The sequence below is a fragment of the Balaenoptera borealis genome (genome assembly GCF_965194805.1).
Source record: "Balaenoptera borealis genome assembly, chromosome: 2".
Lineage (NCBI taxonomy): Eukaryota > Metazoa > Chordata > Mammalia > Artiodactyla > Balaenopteridae > Balaenoptera > Balaenoptera borealis.
The window spans coordinates 48,533,335-48,556,431 of record NC_138867.1 but is presented as its reverse complement, the minus strand read 5'-3'; the positions used below and the strand labels follow the sequence as shown (position 1 = coordinate 48,556,431).

The following is a 23,097-nucleotide window of genomic DNA, read 5'->3' as shown; positions in this document are numbered from 1 at the left end:
ACACACATGCGCACACACACTTATACACACATACACACACACGATCATTCAGATAATCAGTGCCAAGATAAAAATGACACAGGGATGAATGGGAAAGGGAGAAGGGGTGTGTGTGTGTGTGTGTGTGCATGTGCTTTATATTTTGGTCACCAGGGAAGGCATCTCCAAGATCTGACTGAGGAGAAATAATCTGCAAGGAAAAGGAAGAGCTTTTGAAGCAGGGGAAACTGTAAGAGAAAGGTCCTGAGTGGAATGAACTAGGCCTGATATAGGAACAAAGATACTCAGAGGAGGAGAGTTTGGGGAATGAGCCTGATAAAGTATTATAGAGATCCCATCATACAAGATACTGAAGGCCAGGACATGAATTTAGACCATATTCAATTGTATTTCAGTATCATCTTAAAATGTGTCTGGACAAAACCGAATACACAGCAGCGCGTACAGTCTGAAGGGAGCAGTCAAATGTACAACGTCTCCTTACGTGGGCACTGCATTTCTATTAATGCAGGCCAGGATTCGGTGACTTTTTTGGAAGCCATTCTCATCCCCACTGTGATTTCCTGTGCACTCTTTGACGTCCACCGCTCACATGTCTGGATATTACTTGAACAAGAGAAGCTGTAGGTGTATGTGATGCAAGGAGTTATTAAAGTGATTCATATCACACTTCCACCATATGAAAAATAATATAGAGTCAAAAGCAACCCAGCTTGGGGAAGCCTAAATCACATACTTGAAATTCAGTCAGTCATTGAAATGAGGTAATCTAGTCCTGAAAATGCATTTCTTGAGAGCTTTCCTCCTAAAGCAAAACTGAATGATAAGAACGAAATGAAGTCTAAGCAAACAGAAGAGATTAAAAAATTGATAACTCCAACCAGCCAGGAACTGGGGGGAGGAAAAGAGTTATTGGTATTTAAGTTGACACGAGCCAATTAAATGTTGGGTTTCCACCTTCAATGGAGGAGGGACCCCAGTTGCCTCTCCTCCAGCAGCCTTGGGTTTCTCTCCGGACTATGCAAGTCAGGCCTCAGAGCGGACAGCTCTGGTGACTACGGGCTCCATTTTCCTGCCAAGCTGCAAGCATAGGTGCTCTCCAAGGCAGCCTGTGAGCCCCTCCCTCCTCTGGCTCCACTCCTGCCCTGCACGCCGCATCTGCCATTCAGTAACTCGGGCAGCGGGGATGCTGAGGACTCTCCCCTCCCATATGGCACTGAGTTTCGTTTCATCCTTTTCCTCTTCCCTATCAGTAGGTATTCTGGAAGACAGTTTTATGATGACACTCACAGCTAGCATTAAAACCAGATAAAAATAAAACAGGATGTCAATAAAGAACTAATGATGTGTGTCTGTGTAAATGTATAATAATAATAATAAAAAGAAGAGATATCTGTTTGCAAAGGTACCATTTTAAAGTCATGGGGCTTTAAGTGATGCTGCTTTATAAATGGACCAACATATGTGAATGTTTGCCTACGTCTCTCAGCCATGAAAATCTCCCTGTAGACAGTGGGCTCTGAGGTGAAAGGCACGCTATGGATACTAATAGTTCACCAGAACACCTTCGCTAAGTGCTAACCTAACTACTTTCATGACAGAAGTTTCAGGAGGACAGCTGACAGCAATTTAGGGGGCATGGAAAGAAATTGTTAAACAGGCTGGTAATCTGGCATTTCCCAAAGTCTGGATTCAAAAACCAAGGGCAAACAACAAAGTCCTACTCTATAGCACAGGGAACTATATTCAGTATCCTGTGATAAACCATAATGGGAAAAAATATGAAAATTATACATATACTTTATATATATAAATATATGTATATAAATCACTTTGCTGTACAGCACGAATTAACACAACATTGTAAATCAACTACAATAAAATTTTAAATTAAAAAAGAATTTTTTAATTAAAAAAAAAAAGCAGGACTTCCCCTGTGGCGCAGTGGTTAAGAATCCGCCTGCCAATGCAGGGGACACGGGTTCGATCCCTGGTCCGGGAAGATCCCACATGCCAAGGAGCGACTAAGCTCGTGTGCCACAACTACTGAGCCTGCGCTCTAGAGCCCATGAACCACAGCTACTGACCCCATGAGTCGCAACTACTGAGCCCACGAGCCTAGAGCCCATGTTCCGCAACAAGAGAAGCCACCGCAATGAGAAGCCCGCGCACCGCAATGAAGAGTAGCCCTCGCTCTCCAGAACTAGAGAAAGCCCGCGCATAGCAACTAAGACCCAACGGGGTCAAAAATAAAATTAAAAAAAAAAAAAAGCAAGGGCAACTAGAAAGAGGAATCGATGCTAGCCTTGTAGGAAAGAAGTAGATGCCCAGCATGGAGATAGAGAAATGCCTGGAAGGATCTAGGTGAGAATGCTGTTGTCAGTAATGACCTTGGTTTAGGGTCTGCACAGTGTGGTGGAAAGACCCTTGCACTGGAGGGCAGGAATCCCTCATGGCTCCTCTCCTGACCAGCTGAATGATATTTCTTACCCTCTTTGAATCTCCTCTCTTCTGTGTTAAGTAAGCGGCTAGTCCCGGTCAGGTGTAGTTCAAACTGTATGCTACATAATTTATGGGTTCTGCGGTGAGGGGTGGTGTGCTTTGGGATGGGGGGTGGTGAAGGGGAGGGTGAGAAGGTGGGGCTTTAGACTCTCTCCCACTCTCCCCACCCCCCTTTTCAACCAGAACAACTCTACTTTTACCTCATTATACACTGAGTTCTTTGTAAGATCCTAGTTTTAAAAAAACAACTTTCAATACTTAAAAAAAAAAAAATAAAGCTTGTAGACATCTAGATATTGAGTAAGATTCCTTCCAACTCTAAAATATGATGCTTCTAACACTCTAATTAAAGTATGTAAATGATATACAACTATCTATGGATGTTAGCAAATTGTCAGTATTACTGAGCAGTGATAGTAACACTGAAGTAAGAGAATGGATCCTCGCAAGCAGAGTATCTCAATGAGCAATGCATATTGATAAGCTGTGGGTAATGTATAGCGCAGATAATGAGCACATTTATTATCTTTAGTTTTCAACAAAAGATTGTTGGACATTCATCTGTCAGGAGCTATGGGGTTCTATCTGCGCTTGCCACAACTACATGGGAATTCTAGAATCTGCTGGTGTGTCCGTGAGTGCAAAAGCAATTTTTCTGAACTTTTCAAAGATTGTTTTGTTTTGTTTTTTTCTGATGGTCTGGAAAAAAATCTCATAATTAATGTCAAACACTCAAATATTTAGGTATTGATTTTTATTTTATTTTATTTTATTTTACTGGAGTTTAATTGCTTCACAATGTTGTGTTCGTTTCTGCTGTAAAATGAAGTGAATCAGCCATATGTATACCTATATCCCCTCCCTCTTGGACCTCCCTCCCACCCCTCCCCCCATCCCACCCATCTAGGTCGTCACAGAGCACTGAGCTGAGCTTCCTGTGCTTTATAGCATGTTCCTACTAGCTAGCTATTTTACACATGGTAGTGTATATATGCCAATCCTAATCTCCAGTTCGTCCCACCCTCCCTTCCCCATCCCGTGTCCACATGTCCGTTCTCTATATCTACATCTCTATTCCTGCCCTGCAAATAGGTTCATCTGTACCATTTTTCTAGATTCCACATATATGCGTTAATATGCGATAGTTGTTTTTCTCTTTCTGGCTTACTTCACTCTGTATGACAGACTCTAGGTCCATCCACATCTCTACAAATGACCCCATTTCGTTCCTTTTTATGTCTAAGTAATATTCCACTGTATATATGTACCACATCTTCTTTATCCATTAATCTGTCATTGGACATTTAGGTTGTTTCCATGTCCTGGCTATTGTAAATAGAGCTGCAATGAACATTGGGGCACATGTGTCCTTTTGAATTATGGTTTTCTCAGGGTATATGCCTAGTAGTGGGATTGCTGGGTCGTATGGTAGTTCTATTTTTAGTTTTTTAAGGAACCTGCATACTGTTCTCCATAGTGGCTGTATCAATTTACATTCCCACCAATAGTGCAAGAGGGTTCCCTTTTCTCCACACCCTCTCCAGCATTCATTGTTTGTAGACTTTTTCATCATGGCCATTCTGGCCGGTGTGAGGTGATACCTAGTTGTAGTTTTGATTTGCATTTCTCTAATGATTAGTGATGTGATTTCTCTAATAATTAGGTATTGATTTAAAGCCCATAATATGTGCTCAGGTGTGGAAAGAGACTCATTCATCATTTAGCAAATGTTTCCTGAGTCCCTAGCATGGAACAGGCCTGTTCTCAGCACTTGGATTCATGATGAAACAAAACAGACAACACACCTCCCAGCCCAAGGGGAGCACCCATTCCAGATGGTAGGTTGAAGATGTAGACACACAGGATATGTCTCTTTCTTGCAAGAAGCTTAGAGTCCAGTTGGGAAAATGAAATGTCAAGGCATACAACAATTAGAGACTGAAATAGGTGGTGTGGACCCCAAGTGCTACAGTAGTTTCAGAGGAGGCAGATAGTTGGATTTGGGTAGATCTTGGACAGGGAGTAGAATTAGATAGCCCTGGACTTAGTGCCTGGTACACAGCAGTGCTTGCTCAAGTATTGTTGAGTAAATAAAAAACCAGAACTGACTGGCTAGGCGGTTCCCACATTGAAGTAGTAGGAAAGTAATCTGGGGGAGTTAGAATGAGCCTAGGTGAGGGAAGCCTTGAATTCCAGGTAAAGGTTTTGGAGTCATGTGTGGGGACAAAGGTTGAACATAACACATAGAAGCAAGAGTTTGAATCTGTCCCCAGAAAGCCTGTTGCAGGCAGGGGTTCTGGAAGCAGGGACACCTGTCAAGAGCTTTTCCTATAGGGCATCTGTGAGGACATGATGGCCTTGGCTTAGCGGAGGCAGATGGCAGAACAAGGGACAGAAGTGTGAAACAATCGTCTTGGGACATAGGGTATACTGAGAGGGAGAGGGAATGAAGAAGTGAGGTGGGAGTCTCAGGTTTTTGGGGGTGAAGAAGCTACTTTCTGTTTGAGAGGAAATGATGCTCACAGGTCCCAGGTGTGAATCCTGGGGCTACCACTAGAAGTGTATGACCTTCAGCAAACTACTTAACTTCTCAGTGCCTCAGTCTCCCCATCTGTAAGATGGGAATGATGACATAGCATCTATTTTAAAGCATAGGAATTTGTAAGAAGTAAACGGGGCACTGAGGAGAATGTCCAGCAGAGGCCCAGAGGGGAAGAGAGGCAAAGATGGATTGAGAGGGCAGGGTCTCTTTCTGGGCCACCCCGTTCCCCGCTCTGCACTGAGAGTGCATGTGAGGTCACTGAGTCACATCTGCCGCCCTGCAGTCAGGGGCAGTGTTCCTCTGGAGACTCCTGACTTTACGTGGAGGGCAGGGGTCTGCTGTTCCCACATCCAACTTGGTGCAGTGCCTTCCACACAGTAGATGCTAAGAAGGATGGCAGAGCCAGGATTCAAATATTTATCTAGTGAATAGTGCCAATGACAGTCGTGGGGACAATGAGATAGTGTCCTGAGGACACTCCAGAGTTAGTAGAGAGTGGGAGTTTGAGTCTGGATTGAAACTCTGGTCTTCTGGATTCTGACACGCTGCTGGGTTTCAAGTAGCTGCAACTTTGTGTTCTGTGACCGACAGATTTGCAAAATGCTGAGATGGTGGCTTGACTTGGGAGAAGAGTGGGAGCAGCGAAGGCGGTTCCCTTTGGAGGAGAGACTGTGATTCTGGGAGTGCGGTGCCCAGGAGCGTCTCCTCCTCATGTCCCCCATCCACTCTGACCTGGCGGGCCTGGGGCCTCCTTCCAAGCACAGGCCAAGGAGGCATGGCGGTTCTTGCAGCGGTCTCCACCTCAGGAAGGGAACAAAGCTTCCGGTGGGTTCTCCTGGGACATGGCTAGGGCTTCCCTTCGCGGTCCAGGAAATCTGTCACTGCTTCTGGGCTCTGCTCCAGTCTCATTTTTTATGTGCTGTGCAAGAAATTGGATGTGTGCATCCCTGTGTCTACCTTCTATCCTTGCTGCTTTTTATCTAAAATACCTGTAACAGCCTGCCACCCCTGACCCCCACTCCCAGCCATCTCTCCCTTTGTGATTAAGGAAACCCCTGGGTGCTAATTCAGCACTTACACACTAATACATCTTAAAGCAGTCAGCAAGGTGCTTTTGTGAAGAGCATTTCATTTGGTTCTCACTGCAACCCTTCTAATTCCTGAGGATTATTGTTCAATACTCGTTTTGCATATTAAGAAAGTAAGCCCCACCCAAGGGGATTTCTAGAGTGATGTAAATGTTCTATGTCCTGCTAGGGGTATAGGTTACACTTATATGCGTATTTGTCAAATTTGATCAAACGGTACATTTAAGACCTATGCATTTCACTATGTGTAAATTACATCTCAATTTCTTCAAAAAAGTAAAGAAGTTATACCTGGAAAGATTCACTGAATTGCCAAATATCACGAAGCTAGAAATCAAGTTGAAAGAGTCTTTATTTGCAGCATCTGTGCAGACTTCTAAGGAGTGTGAACCTGACAAACAGGACACTTCTCTTTGCTTCCTGGAATGCCTCCTTAGTGGAAGAGTAAAATAGAAATCACAGATGATGGATGGTCCTTGAGGGTGTGTGTAGGGGGAAGACAGATGAGAGAGCCAAGGTGCCTCTGAGTGGGAGAGAAACTAAGGAGGAACCAGGGTGTACAATGGGAATTTTATCATGGATCTGTCCAATGTCACTCCTTTTCCCCATGTCAACAGAAAACACTTAGCACCATCTGGTTCAATCCTGTCTCTTCTCTCTCTCTCCCTCTCTCTCTCCCTCTCTCTCTCTCCCTCCCTCCTTCCCTCCCTCCCTGCCCCCCTTTCTGCCTATCTGTCTGTCTTTCCCTCCTTCCCCATAGATTCAGGGCAAGGTAAGAGTCACACTTGAGACTTCAAGCCAATTCTCCTGTTTACACTCTGCCTTTTAATCTGTTTATAATATGATCTGACTCCCCATCCACATGTTCACATCCTTGGTAGAAGAGATTGTTTCCTATACCTCTTTGTATTTACTTCTCAGCACCAAAATGATCTAAACCATTATTTTCTAATTATACCTTCTGTTTTTTTCTCACTTCAAAGAAATACATATTCCTTGCAGAAAACTGAGGAGATACTGATAAGCTAGGAAAACAATAATATCAGAAATGAGGGCTATCATTTAGAACACAGTCACATAAATCATAAATAATGTGCTCCGTGTTACAGCAGGGCCGCTGATGATTGTTGTGATGATGGTGATGATGATGATGATGGTGATGGTGATGACTAACACTTAGACCTGACTGTGTGCAAGGCACTGTTCTAAGCATTTATATAACTTAAATTGTAATCTTCACAACAGCCCCAAGAGGTATTATTATTTCCCCCTTCCTTTTTATTGTCTTTTATATTATTGTATAGATGAGGAATCCAAGCAGAGACGTTAATTGTCCTGGTCATGGTCACATGACAGAAAGTGGCGAAGGTGGGATACGAGAGTTGGGCTCTAGCTTTAAGGGTACAACTAAATTTCAACTTTGTAGTAGCCCTAGGTGATAGAGACTGTCTTCCTTTATGTTTTTCTATTCTAGATTTCTTTCTAGAATAACTCAGATGGTTAGTGGCAGAATAGATTGCAAACTCAGTAGTATCTACTGTGAGCAGGAGCTCCTAACCACAAAGCTTGTAAACAGACCCCAGCAGATAATCACTGTTGACCTTTATATAAGCGATAAGCAACCTGCTTCTGCACCACCGCCCTGAGAAAGGTGGTCACCAGCTCCATCCCCACGGCATAGCTGCAGAGTATACTTGCTTCCAGGACCGTGACTTCTGTGGAGATACAGCCCCTCAGCAGAGGGTGATGGAGAAGGACAGCCCAGAACAGGAGGGGGAGAAGGATTTATTTTAGTAACATTTAAACTCCTGCTGTGCCTGCTGCCTTAAAGTGGCTATGGACTGTGTGTATTTCAAGGCAAGTGAATTAAGGAGTGTTTTGTGTTAACGAGCTTACTGTCTGTCTCCTTTGCCATGAAAAAGCATCTCTTTTAATTTGCAGGATTACAGGGGACAATGAAAATTCATAACTAGGTGACTTGTACTGTCAGTTGAGGAGGGACTAAATAACTCCTTTCTACGTCTTGAATATTATCAAATGTTCTTCAAAGACCTAACAGTATTACCAGACCCTATGCTGAGTGTTAGTTTGTAGTTCCTGAGATTTTAGTTAAAAACAAACCCCTTGTTCATTGTTTAAAAAAAGCAATAGAATGCTTCAGTGCAGCACCAGATGGAACATTTTGTGGTAAACAGGTTAGCCATTGCCTGCTGAGCTAATAGACCCTTCTAGAGAGCTAGCCGGCCCAGAAGCAGATCTGCAGGCCAGGTACCCTCCTTCTCTCCATCCACACAATGCTTTGTCCTCTGATCCCATGGCCAGTTGGAACTGGGATGGACATAAAGTCAAAATCTGCAAAGTCCTAGGTGAGATGCTAAAGATTCAAAATAGCTCTGATTAATGAATGGAGGCCCATTTCAGATCCATGACTGGAAAAAACAGAGGCATTATCCTGCTTGGAAAAGTGGAACAGAGTTTGCAATTGAAATGTTACTCATGCATTTGCTAAAGCTTTCAACAGAGGGTCATTCATTGTGATTCCAGCATTTGAATTCAGAAAAGCCAATTATCCAAACAAATGACTAGAGGAAACAATAGTACAAATGTATTTTAGAGGAAATTTCCTCTCCCCTAATCCTTCTTATTTGACATATAATTTTAGTTTTACGTGTTGAACTGAGGAGAGGGTATGGTGACGTCATTCCCCTCTGCAAGGTTAGTTTTACTGAGGTTCTCTCCAGACTCTGGCGTTCAGCTGGTCGTTTGGGTGACAGAAAACCGACAGAGCCAAATGAGACAATAATTTCCCCTTTACCACATGTAAATGGAATCTGAATTCAAATGCTATTACGTGAGTGCCATCATTTCTCAACCTAATATTTTTCTTGTCATTAAAAACATTTTATTTTTACATCTGATTTATATGCCATTGGGTGTTACATTTTTAAAAATATATAAACAGTAGTGACGAGGACCTTGCTGGAAGAAAAATAACATACAAGCCTTGATTTTCATCCTGTGACACCTGAGAGGATTTCTCCATATTATTTCCTCAGAGTTCGGTAGTGTACAAATTAGAGAAAGGGATGTGACTTGAAATGAGTCTGAGAATTGTTTTCAGCTGGTTCAAACTTGCTGGAGTTGTAGCAATCTTGAGTTTCCTAAAATTGGTAAATTTTACCTTGAAATCCTTGTTAATTCCAATGAACTAATCATTGTTGGGGCAGGGGTTCCTGTGTGTGTGTGTGTGTGTGTGTGTGTGTGTGTGTGTGTGTGTGTGTGTGTGTGTGTGTATTTGTGTGTATATTCTTAGCAGGTAGCTAAAATTCTTTTATTTTCTCCTTTGTAGTATAATGTAAAGTAAGGGTACTCATATTCTCCCAGGAAGCAACACTTACCTGTGCAAAAGAGTTCATAGTACAAAGAATGTCAGTGGGTTTGCTATTCAGAATTCTGTCTTTCTAAGTCAGCACTGTTCACTCCCAAATCTGTACCACACCCAGGGAAACTGAATCAAGGCAAGTACTGGTCTCCACCTGGATGAGCTTCAGCCCCTGGAGCATTCTGCCCACAGGCAGGACTACAAATGTTCCACTTTTCTCCATGAAGAAAAATGTTTTGTTACATTGTGGCCTCAGACTGAACAAACTGTATTCTTAATGGAGGGACTAATATACCAACTCACTCTGGCAAGATTTATTACTTTGTAAGGACAGACAGAGAATTCCTGGGTTAGGGATCGGGCCTGTTAAATTCATCATCTTAATTTATTGCTTTTCCTTCTACTCGTAAACACAGAGTGATAGCTAGGCCACTGCACTATTTGTTCCTCATGGAATCTTCTAGGCACACTAGGCAAGACTATGTCTGTGTTCTCTGGTTTATACACATCATCCATGTGCAGAATTATTCTGATAATTCAAGCTGGAAATAGCATGCCCCATAGAGTCTCAATAGTTCAAGCAAATTTATTATTATTTACTAATTATTACTATAATTTTATTATTATTGATTAATCCAACTTATTCCCTGAGTGTACATGCATGCATGCATGCACATGTGTGCAGTGACAACATACAAGCTAGAAAGAAACATTTCAAATAGCTTTGAAAAAGTTAGTAATGATTGAACCATAGGCCCTGTGATAAGTAGCGCTCACACACACCATTTCCTTTAATCATTGTAAGCCCGGCTAGGTATCATTCTCATGCACCATAGTGCTGTTTGTACCCTGAATAAATGTGTCTGGCTGAGGGGGAGAGTGGGGCTCAAATCCAGGCTACACTCTTCTTGCTAATCCAGGTATCCAAGGGGATGCATCTACCCAGAGGGGAAGCCTTTTCTAATACGCACAAAGTCCCCAACTAAGTTAATGTTGTCCTGGAAATGATTATCCTCATTTTACAGAGGAGGAAATTAGAGATCCGAAAGATTGAGTTGTTTCTCAAGAACATGTATCCAGGAAATAGCAAAGCGAGGACTCAACCTAAACCAATAGAGCTCCAAAGACCTCACCCCGACCCCATCCCACAAACCACTGCCACTTCCTTCGACTAAATTGCATTGATTCAATTACTGGAATAAGGCTTGGTGCTCCATTTAAAATGCAAGGACCATCTGGTTGTGTATTAGTATTTTTAGATTGTTTTCTGAAAGTGAGTTTTAATGGGGAGGTGGAAAGAGACAACCAGAAGATAGGTTTGAGGTGGTAGATGGGAAAACGCTCAATAAATCCCCCCAAAAACTCTACCTGCTTTAGAGAATTTGAGAGGAGAACCCCAGCACATCTGCTGAAATTTCAAAGTGAACTATTTACCTAATAGGGTGTTCATTGATTACAAGCTATTAGTGACTATTAACCTATGAAATTGCGTTTACAGTTCACAAATATATTTGACTTTCACAAGCCTTACTGAGGAACAATGATCAGTCAACACTCTTTGCCTAAAGGGTGTGATCACAGAGCACAAAGCATGACAAATGAATATGCAGCCTTTGAATTTGGAGTTGACAAAGGATCGTGTTTCACAGGTTGGCACACTGATCTTCGCCCTACTCCACACAGCCTCTGAATTCCATTTACAACTTTGCAGGATTGAATGTCAAATTAAAATACAATCATTCCATTTCGAATAGTTCCCTGTACAACGATCTCATTTTTAAACTTTCACTAATGTGCTTATTCTGGTGTGGTTATTATCATCAATATATGTATGTAAAAATGTCAATGCTGAACAGCAGATAATATCTTCTAATAACGTAACAAGGCTGAGCTGCTTTCCCATAGAACCTCACACTTTTGGTGGATGACATGGAAAGTGGAGGTGGAGGAACATAGCATTAGCTGTTGAATATAAAGCAAGGACAATAGGCGTTCAGTCAGGTTGCCATTTTTTGGTATTTCTGCTGTAGTTTTGCTGTTCTTTTGGTTCTTTTTATAGTGGGTGGATTTGTTTATATGGAGAAAAGCGTATTTGTTTATAGAGAGAGGGAGGTTGAACGTGTATTTGGTTATTTCAGAGAAATGCAACTTGGTATTATGAGCATTTAATTCTACAGGACAGTCTCCAGATCCCTTTGATGTAGAACTTTGTCGTGCAGATACTATTGATTCCCTCCCCCCACCAGTTATAAACACTTGCTGATTTCCTGTCAGTTAAGATCTTGACATAAAGGTATTTCAGACTTGCTGCCTTAGAGCTCTGTTGCCCATCTCTCTTGACTGTAATTATTGACTTGGCATATCAGTTGACATATAAAAGGGAAAATCAGATTTCCTATATTTATCATACATAATATTCATAACCTATATGTAAGGGCTGGGCACAGTAATTTTTGTAACCTTTCAAGTGATTTTCCAGAATATTGCTTCTGACCTTCTCTTCTACAGCTCTGCCAATCACACACATATACACACACACACACAGACACACACACCACACCACCACCACCACCCTGACTATTTGGAACAAGACTTAAGAACAGTAAAGTCTGAACTGACCCGTAAATCTCAAACTTGCTCCTGGACACAATGCCTGCAGTGGAAACACTGTAACTGCTCAATAATTCCAGAGGAAATTTCTCTTTACTTTAAAATCAGTAAACTTCTCTCTATGTCCCTAATGCCTTCTCAGAAAGTTCTCCCTGATCTTTCTTATTTGGAATTTGAAACTTATTTGAAACTTACCTTGACTCAACCTACCCATCTCGCTCTAGGTATCTATGGCCATTGCCGCTTCCTCTTTCAAATCCCAAGCACTTCAGGGGTGGGAGACAGAGTTGGGGGGGGTCCTCTTTTTCCTCCTTTGTCATTTCCACATTATTCTTCCCTCTCTTCCTTGGAGGCTGACGCTAAGCTGACTGCCCTTTCTCACTCTGTGTGCTCTTTTTCACTGCCTTTCCAGAACCCTCCACGCTAGTCGGTCTCCCTTTCCACCTTAATTCATTCCACAGGCCAACCCATTGATGACTGGAGCCACGTGGCTTCCTGAGCCCTTCACAGGAAGAACCTTCTGTCCACCACAATGGCCAGCACACCCTCACCCTTCCATCACTGTCAAAATGCAAAACTGCTCCACTTCCACGATCACTAGCCCAGAAAGCCTGCTCTCCAGGTGCCACCCTTGCTTTCCAGTTGAACTATGCTGTTTCTCACAGAGACTTCTGGGAATTCCCTAGCGGTCCAGTGGTTAAGACTCTGCACTTCCACTGCAGGGGCCGCAGGTTCGATCCCTGGGCAGGCAAATAAGATCCAGCAAGCTGATCGGCATGGCAGAAAAAAGAAACTCACTGAGACTTCTGCTTCACAAGACCCTCACTGAGCCCTCCAGTGGGTCAGCCTCATCCTTACTTTCCTTCAGGCCCCCGCCTCTGCTTCAATAACAATGGATCCATTTTTATCTGTTCTGTATATTGATATTCTATCCTGGTTTACTTGGAATTAACACTTCTTCTAACGAAAATACTCAGGCATCTCTCTCATTTTAGCAAGGAAAAAACAGAGGCACAGAGAAGTGAGGTGATCACTTTCCAATATTATTTAGTGACAAAAGTTCCCTGATAGCCAATCCATATTCCTTTCACAGTAATACAAACGACCAAACTTTAAAAATAAGATAAGAAGCCATCTTTACATGAATGTTTAGGCTTTTGATATTTCAGGTCTGTTTTTGTAATACGCTAATTTTAAGAATTATTGTTAGCTTATTAAAAATCTCATTAATTACATATATATGCAATTATATGTTAATATATATGTAATTATATAACACATATATGTATACAAAATCTCCTACACATATAGTTACACATATTCTGTAGAAGCAATGGGGATTCATGCCTTTGAAAGGAATGACCACTGCTGATTTCGGCAGTATATGAACCTAGACACAGCGGGTGAAGCTGCTGACATCTTTAGATGCTTTTGATTCTTGCATCCTGATGTCATAAGAGAGCTTTTTTTTAAAGGGCATTTTAATCATGACTCATTTTCCAATTTCCTTCCTCCCTGATCCCAGCATCTTTTCCTGAAGCACACACTGTGCCTGGGTTTCCATGAGGAACCCAGGGCAGTGAGGCCAGGGAGTTGGAAGTGTGTCAGAATCAAGCAGAGGGGATCCTCGCCAAGGCGTCAGAACATCTTCTGTTGGGTCTGTGAGGGTTCAGGAGTTTCTCTTTCACTGAGAGCCACGGATGGCCAGAGCTGACCTCAGGCGTCTTCCTGGAACTTCTTCATGTTGTTTAATCTTTGGATGCCATACTTATCCCTTCCAGACCAGTGGTCTTTTCTAGCAGGAAAATCTCTGGGATAGGTTGGCTACCATTACTCTTTGAGCTGCTCCAGTGTTTACTTAAGTTGAAAGCCAGGTACATACATCTTTCTCTGTGAATTGTTGCTGTTGTTGCCATTTTGCTGTATCCATGTTTCTGTTTTTCATCAGTCTCTGGTCTTGTCTCACTTGTATCCTTTCCTGCACTTAGTTGCAGAGTCAGAAGCCTTCATAATCGATGTCCTCCTATTCATCTGATCTACTTCGCAGTTTGCTGCACTGTGTCAAACTCTACTAGGATGACTGTTCCCTTGAGACTAACTACGAGGCAACCTGCACTTTCTTCTTGCTCTGCTTCTTAAGATTTCACTTTCATTTTAAGACAGTATACAGCTCACAGAATGCAGAGCCTTGAGAAGCCAATATGTAAAATAGATCCAAGAACTTTAGAGTCAAAGCTGAGTTCACATTCAGGCTCTGACTCCAGGGTGTGACCAAGGTGGAGCTGTATAACCTCTTGAAGCCTCAGTTTTCTGTGACTTAAAAAGGGGATTGTAATATTTAGCATTCTACCACTCCTCAGATCAATGCCTTGATTCACGAGATAATGCATGTAAAACCCTTGGTGCAGCGCCCGGTGCACTGAAACATTTAACATGTATAACCAACACAAATAACGTGTGCTGTGTTATCATTATTAAAAATAACCAATTCTTTCAGATAATCTTGCCCTTGGCTACCAGGCCTGGAAGGCAGTGGTATTGTTCATCTCATTTTCCCAGTTTTACGATCACTGGAACAACCAGTCTGGCCTCAACTTGACCATTCTATCTGTAAATACTACCTTTTAAAGTCTATTGATACTGTGAGGGTTTTTTCCCCCAAAGCTAAAAAGTGGTTTTTCTGTTCTAGTGTTTTCTTGGCAGGAAACAATAATTTCTAAATAAAATGCCACTTCTAAACCAATCTCTTAGAAAAATAGATTATTTTTGTTTCTGACCTTTTCTTAATCCATTTCAGAAGCTAATTCTTTCTCCTTCTTTAAACAAATTATAAAACCTTCTATATTTAATACACTGAGGCTTCTAGTCAAACCATTGCTGTCCCAAAAGAAAAGTCCTTTTAGCACTTTTACAGCTTCTTGCCGTGTGCCCTAGCAAATGGTGTTGCAGGGATGGTTTCTTAATCATTAAAATGACATTCGAAAATGCTTTTATTTTGAGGGATTACTAAGAGGTTTTAAACATTTCTAGTTAGAAAAAAAGCTGTTTAGCTGAGATCTGAACCCACCAGAATAAGCAATTCTGGTGACTCTGTTTTGTAATTATTTATACATAAAAGGCTAATATGCTCTTTACCTTCTTGGTCATATGTTTGATGTTTTTCAATTTTCTATATGCTCTTTATTTCCTTGTCAGTGTGGAATATTCTAACTTGTTAATGCTCAAAGGGCAGCAGAGGGCTACTAATAAAATGTACAGAAGATGTTTGGTAAATGCTTTCTGGTGATAATGATGATGACCACAATGATATCTAATTTAAAGTAATCTTTACTCCCTAATCTTCCCCCAAAATGTCTCATACTGTTACCAACCTGGGTTCTTGGCCTCCTTAATTAATCAAAATTGATTAGAGGCCAGACCAGAAACTCAGGCAAGGCTTTACCGGGGCCCCTGCTATAGCAGGAGGGAACGAGAAGTAGTAACAGGTTCCCTTGCTCGCTCACTCCCCGAGCTGGTTCCTTATATGCGGTGAGGGTAGGGGTGTGTCCAGGGGTCGGGCCAGAGGGTTGGCTTAGGTGGTCTGCCCACCCCTTTGGTGGTGCTGTGTGCAAGGGGCATGCTCAGTACCCTGCTTTTGCTGCTAGCTCTTCAGAAGTGGCAGTTGGGTTTTTGGTCATTTTGTATCTTATTGTCCATAATTTGCCCCAGCTGTGCATGCGAGCAGTTATTTTTAGTTCCTTACAGTTTCTCTGTATTTTGTTGCTTGAGGAGACGTTTGTCCAGGTGCAAGCACTGCAGCAAAGAATTCCAAGTCCCAGGTCCCAGGCTGTCTCAATAGCAGATGAGTGTGTGTGTGTGTACTTTAAGCTGTAGATTTGACTTTATTGGATGATGATGGAAAGATCACTTTGAAATAAATAGATTAATTTTCCACGTTATTTTTCATGCTTGGTTCCTGGACTTTTTAGAAATTACTCATTTTAAAAATCTATGTTCACTCTTCGACCTTTTATTTTCTGAGTTTTATGTTTCTTTGTTTTAGGCTTACACATAACACAGAAGTAGCAGAAAACCCAAAAGGTATGAGTCTTTTCACATCCTTTATGGATACTGCTTTAAGCGAGGGGCAGGAGGCTAACAAAGGAAGAGCTGGAACACCAGCAGGGGAGCGTCCCTCTCCTCTGGTCCTTTTCAGCCCAGTTACAGGTGAAAAGATGTTATCCTTCAGCCTGTCATTTGAATTGAAATATAGAAAAGATCTGTCAGTTCCCTTTTATGTACTCCTTGCCAATATGAATGAGCCTCATGCTAGGTCTTGTACTGATGTTTCAGCTGAAGCTGGCTGTACTTATAAACAGAGCACTGGTCAGGGAACTAAATAAGGATGAGCACTCATTAACAGTGTGAAACTGAGCATTTCAGATATATGTCCTCTTACCTTAGGATTTTCAAAAGAAACAAACACTAGAGGAGTTTTCTAAATTAAAAACAAAACCCACCTTTCCGGGGTGTTTCAAAGAGAGAGGATGACAATGGAATATTACTCAGCCATAAAAAGAAATGAAATTGAGTTATTTGTAGTGAGGTGGATGGACCTAGAGTCTGTCATACAGAGTGAAGTAAGTCAGAAAGAGAAAAACAAATACCATATGCTAACACATATATATGGAATCTAAGAAAAAAAAAAAGTCATGAAGAACCTAAGGGTAAGATGGGAATAAAGACACAGACCTACTAGAGAATGGACTTGAGGATATGGGGAGGGGGCAGGGTAAGCTGTGACAAAGTGAGAGAGTGGCATGGACATATATACACTACCAAACGTAAAATAGATAGCTAGTGGGAAGCAGCCACATAGCACAGGGAGATCAGCTCTGTGCTTTGTGACCACCTAGAGGGGTGGGATAGGGAGGGTGGGAGGGAGGGAGACGCAAGAGGGAAGAGATATGGGAACATATGTATATGTATAACTGATTCACTTTGTTATAAAGCAGAAACTAACACACCATTGTAAAACAATTATACTCCAATAAAGATGTTAAAAAAAAAAAAAGAGAGAGAGAGGATGAATTCTAATTGCACTTGTGTCCATATGTGACCTGCATGTGACCCAGGCTTACTAGTGGCCTCTTTTGCCCTCTTACCTTTTATTTTTTTTTTTTTATTTTTTTTTTTTATTTTTTAAACATCTTTATTGACGTATAATTGCCTTACAATGGTGTGTTAGCTTCTGCTTTATAACAAAGTGAATCAGTTATACATATACAATATGTTCCCATATCTCTTCCCTCTTGCATCTCCCTCCCTCCCACCCTCCCCATCCCACCCCTCTAGGTGGTCACAAAGCACCGAGCTGATCTCCCTGTGCTATGCGGCTGCTTCCCACTAGCTACCTATTTTACATTTGGTAGTGTATATATGTCCATGACACTCTCTCACCCTGTCACATCTCACCCCACCCTCTCCCCATATCCTCAAGTCCATTCTCTAGTAGGTCTGTGTCTTTATTCCCGTCTTGCCACTAGGTTCTTCATGGCCTTTTTTTTCCCTTAGATTCCGTATATATGTGTTAGCATACTGTATTTGTTTTTCTCTTTCTGACTTACTTCACTCTGTATGACAGACTCTAACTCCATCCACCTCATTACAAATACCTCCATTTCATTTCTTTTTATGGCTGAGTAATATTCCATTGTATATATGTGCCACATCTTCTTTATCCATTCATCTGTCGATGGACATTTAGGTTGCTTCCATGTCCTGGCTATTGTAAATAGAGCTGCAATGAACATTTTGGTACAAAACTCTTTTTGACCTATGGTTTTCTCAGGGTATATGCCCAGTAGTGGGATTGCTGGATCGTATAGTAGTTCTATTTGTAGTTTTTTAAGGAACCTCCATACTGTTCTCCATAGTGGCTGTATCAATTTACATTCCCACCAACAGTGCAAGAGAGTTCCCTTTCCTCCACACCCTCTCCAGCATTTATTGTTTCTAGATTTTTTGATGATGGCCATTCTGATCGGTGTGAGATGATATCTCATTGTAGTTTTGATTTGCATTTCTCTAATGATTAATGATGTTGAGCATTCTTTCATGTGTCTGTTGGCCATCTGTATATCTTCTTTGGAGAAATGTCTATTTAGGTCTTCTGCCCATTTTTGGATTGGGTTGTTCGTTTTTTTGTTATTGAGCTGCATGAGCTGCTTGTAAATCTTGGAGATTAATCCTTTGTCAGTTGCTTCATTTGCAAATATTTTCTCCCATTCTGATGGTTGTCTTTTGGTCTTGTTTATGGTTTCCTTTGCTGTGCAAAAGCTTTTAAGTTTCATTAGGTCCCATTTGTTTATTTGTGTTCTTATTTCCATTTCTCTGGGAGCTGGGTCAAAAAGAATCTTGCTGTGATGTATGTCATAGAATGTTCTGCCTATGTTTTCCTCTAAGAGTTTGATAGTGTCTGCCCTTACACTTAGGTCTTTAATCCATTTTGAGTTTATTTTTGTGCATGGTGTCAGGGAGTGTTCTAATTTCATACTTTTACATGTATCTGTCCAATTTTCCCAGCACCACTTATTGAAGAGGCTGTCTTTTCTCCACTGTATATGCTTGCCTCCTTTATCAAAGATAAGGTGACCATATGTGCGTGGGTTTATCTCTGGGCTTTCTATCCTGTTCCATTGATCTATATTTCTGTTTTTGTGCCAGTACCAAACTGTCTTGATTACTGTAGCTTTGTAATATAGTCTGAAGTCAGGGAGCCTGATTCCCCCAGCTCCATTTTTTGTTCTCAAGATTGCTTTGGCTATTCGGGGTCTTTTGTGTTTCCATACAAATTGTGAAATTTTTTGTTCTAGTTCTGTGAAAAATGCCAGTGGTAGTTTGATAGGGATTGCATTGAATCTGTAGATTGCTTTGGGTAGTAGAGTCATTTTCACAATGTTGATTCTTCCAATCCAGGAACATGGTATATCTTTCCATCTATTTGTATCATCTTTAATTTCTTTCATCAGTGTCTTATAATTTTCTGCATACAGGTCCTTTGTCTCCTTAGGTAGGTTTATTCCTAGATATTTTATTCTTTTTGTTGCAATGGTAAACGGGAGTGTTTTCTTAATTTCACTTTCAGATTTTTCGTCATTAGTGTGTAGAAATGCAAGAGATTTCTGTGCATTAATTTTGTATCCTGCTACTTTACCAAATTCATTGATTAGCTCTAGGAGTTTTCTGGTAGCATCTTTAGGATTCTCTATGTATAGTATCATGTCATCTGCAAACAGTGACAGCTTTACTTCTTCTTTTCCGATTTGGATTCCTTTTATTTCTTTGTCTTCTCTGATTGCTGTGGCTAACACTTCCAAAACTATGTTGAATAATAGTGGTGAGAGTGGGCAACCTTGTCTTGTTCCTGATCTTAGTGGAAATGGTTTCAGTTTTTCACCATTGAGGACAATGTTGGCTGTGGGTTTGTCATATATGGCCTTTATTATGTTGAGGAAAGTTCCCTCTATGCCTACTTTCTGCAGGACTTTTATCATAAATGGGTGTTGAATTTTGTCGAAAGCTTTCTCTGCATCTATTGAGATGATCATATGGTTTTTCTCCTTCAATGTGTTAATATGGTGTATCACATTGATTGATTTACGTATATTGAAGAATCCTTGCATTCCTGGGATAAACCCCACTTGATCATGGTGTATGATCCTTTTAATGTGCTGTTGGATTCTGTTTGCGAGTATTTTGTTGAGGATTTTTGCATCTATGTTCATCAGTGATATTGGCCTGTAGTTTTCTTTCTTTGTGACATCTTTGTCTGGTTTTGGTATCAGGGTGATGGTGGCCTCGTAGAATGAGTTTGGGAGTGTTCCTCCCTCTGCAATATTTTGGAAGAGTTTGAGAAGGATAGGTGTTAGCTCTTCTCTAAATGTTTGATAGAATTCACCTGTGAAGCCATCTGGTCCTGGGCTTTTGTTTGTTGGAAGGTTTTTAATCACAGTTTCAATTTCAGTGCTTGTGATTGGTCTGTTCATATTTTCTATTTCTTCCTGGTTCAGTCTCGGCAGTTTGTGCATTTCTAAGAATCTGTCCATTTCTTCCAGGTTGTCCATTTTATTGGCGTAGAGTTGCTTGTAGTAATCTCTCATGATCTTTTGTATTTCTGCAGTGTCAGTGGTTACTTCTCCTTTTTCATTTCTAATTCTATTGATTTGAGTCTTCTCCCTTTTTCTCTTGATGAGTCTGGCTAATGGTTTATCAATTTTGTTTATCTTCTCAAAGAACCAGCTTTTAGTTTCATTGATTTTTGCTATTGTTTCCTTCATTTCTTTTTCATTTATTTCTGACCTGATCTTTATGATTTCTTTCCTTCTGCTAGCTTTGGGGTTTTTTTGTTCTTCTTTCTCTAATTGCTTTAGGTGCAAGGTTAGGTTGTTTATTCGAGATGTTTCCTGTTTCTTGAGGTAGGCTTGTATTGCTATAAACTTCCCTCTTAGCACTGCTTTTGCTGCGTCCCATAGGTTTTGGGTCGTCGTATCTCCATTGTCATTTGTTTCTAGGTATTTTTTGATTTCCCCTTTGATTTCTTCAGTGATCACTTCATTATTAAGTAGTGTATTGTGTAGCCTCCATGTGTTTGTATTTTTTACAGATCTTTTCCTGTAATTGATATCTAGTCTCATAGCGTTGTGGTCGGAAAAGGTACTTGATACGATTTCAATTTTCTTAAATTTACCAAGGCTTGATTTGTGACCCAAGATATGATCTATCCTGGAGAATGTTCCATGCGCACTTGAGAAAAATGTGTATTCTGTTGTTTTTGGGTGGAATGTCCTATAAAGATCAATTAAGTCCATCTTGTTTAATGTATCATTTAAAGCTTGTGTTTCCTTATTTATTTTCATTTTGGATGATCTATCCATTGATGAAAGTGGGGTGTTAAAGTCCCCTACTATGATTGTGTTGCTGTCGATTTCCCCTTTTATGGCTGTTAGTACTTGCCTTATGTATTGAGGTGCTCCTATGTTGGGTGCATAAATATTTACAATTGTTATACCTTCCTCTTGGATCGATCCCTTGATCATTATATAGTGTCCTTCTTTGTCTCTTATAATATTCTTTATTTTAAAGTCTATTTTGTCTGATATGAGAATTGCTACTCCAGCTTTCTTTTGATTTCCATTTGCATGGAATATCTTTTTCCATCCCCTCACTTTCAGTCTGTATGTGTCTCTAGGTCTGAAGTGGGTCTCTTGTAGACAGCATATATATGGGTCTTGTTTTTGTATCCATTCAGCCAGTCTGTGTCTTTTGGTTGGAGCATTTAATCCATTTACATTCAAGGTAATTATTGATATGTATGTTCCTATTCCCATTTTCTTAAATGTTTTGGGTTTGTTATTGTAGGTGTTTTCCTTCTCTTGTGTTTCTTGCCTAGAGAAGTTCCTTTAGCATTTGTTGTAAAGCTGGTTTGGTGGTGCTGAACTCTCTTAGCTTTTGCTTGTCTGTAAAGGTTTTAATTTCTCCATCACATCTGAATGAGATCCTTGCTGGGTAGAGTAATCTTGGTTGTAGGTTTTTCTCCTTCATCACTTTAAGTATATCCTGCCACTCCCTTCTGGCTTGCAGAGTTTCTGCTGAAAGATCAGATGTTAACCTTATGGGGATTCCCTTGTGTGTTATTTGTTGTTTTTCCCTTGCTGCTTTTAATATGTTTTCTTTATATTTAATTTTTGACAGTTTGATTAATATGTGTCTTGGCGTGTTTCTCCTTGGGTTTATCCTGTATGGGACTCTCTGTGCTTCCTGGACTTGATTAACTATTTCCTTTCCCATATTAGGGAAGTTTTCAACTATAATCTCTTCAAATATTTTCTCAGTCCCTTTCTTTTTCTCTTCTTCTTCTGGGACCCCTATAATTCGAATGTTGGTGCATTTAATGTTGTCCCAGAGGTCTCTGAGACTGTCCTCAGTTCTTTTCATTCTTTTTTCTTTATCCTGCTCTGCAGTAGTTATTTCCACCATTTTATCTTCCAGGTCACTTATCCTTTCTTCTGCCTCAGTTATTCTGCTATTGATCCCATCTAGAGTATTTTTAATTTCATTTATTGTGTTTTTCATCGTTGCTTGGTTCCTCTTTAGTTCTTCTACGTCCTTGTTAAATGTTTCTTGCATTTTGTCTATTCTATTTCCAAGATTTTGGATCATCCTTACTATCATTATTCTGAATTCTTTTTCAGGTAGACTACCTATTTCCTCTTCATTTGTTAGATCTGGTGTGTTTTGACCCTGCTCCTTCATCTGCTGTGTGTTTTTCTGTCATCTCATTTTGCTTATCTTACTGTGTTTGGGGTCTCCTTTTCACAGGCTGCAGGTTCGTAGTTCCCATTGTTTTTGGTATCTGTCCCCAGTGGGTAAGGTTGGTTCAGTGGGTTGTGTAGGCTTCCTGGTGGAGGGGACTATTGCCTGTGTTCTGGTGGATGAGGTTGAATCTTGTCTTTCTGGTGGGCACGTCCACGTCTGGTGGTGTGTTTTGGGGTGTCTGTGGCCTTATGATTTTAGGCAGCCTCCCTGCTAATGGATGGGGCTGTGTTCCTGTCTTGCTAGTTGTTTGGCATAGGGTGTCCAGCCCTGTAGCTTGCTGGTCGTTGAGTGAAGCTGGGTCTTGATGTTGAGATGGAGATCTCTGAGAGATTTTTGCCGTTTGGTGTTACGTGGAGCTGGTAGGTCTCATGTGGACCAGTGTCCTGAGGTTGGCTCTCCCACCTCAGAGGCACAGCCCTGATGCCTGGCTGGAGCACCAAGAGCCTTTCATCCACACAGCTCAGAATATAAGGGAGAAAAAAATAGAAAGATAAAAAGAGGATAAAATAAAATAAAATAAAGCTATTATAATAAAAAATAAGAAAAAAAAATTATTAAGAGTAAATGTATTCAGAAAAAATTTTTTTTAATTTTTAAAAATAGATTTATTAATTTTT

At 40.8% G+C, this 23,097-nt stretch overlaps 1 protein-coding gene and 1 long non-coding RNA gene across 8 annotated transcripts in view; one reads left to right on the top strand and one right to left on the bottom strand.

Moving 5' to 3' along the window:
- PDE4D (phosphodiesterase 4D) overlaps positions 1–23,097 on the top strand; it is a 1,112,988-nt gene that overhangs the window by 305,219 nt on the left and 784,672 nt on the right. The gene's annotated exons all lie outside the window — the stretch shown is intronic.
- The window catches only part of LOC309624445, a 72,515-nt gene continuing 50,390 nt past the window's right edge, over positions 973–23,097 (bottom strand). Inside the window, exon 3 of the long non-coding RNA XR_014241930.1 lies at positions 973–17,268. This is a non-coding gene — a long non-coding RNA (uncharacterized lncRNA). The remainder of the gene's footprint in view (positions 17,269–23,097) is intronic.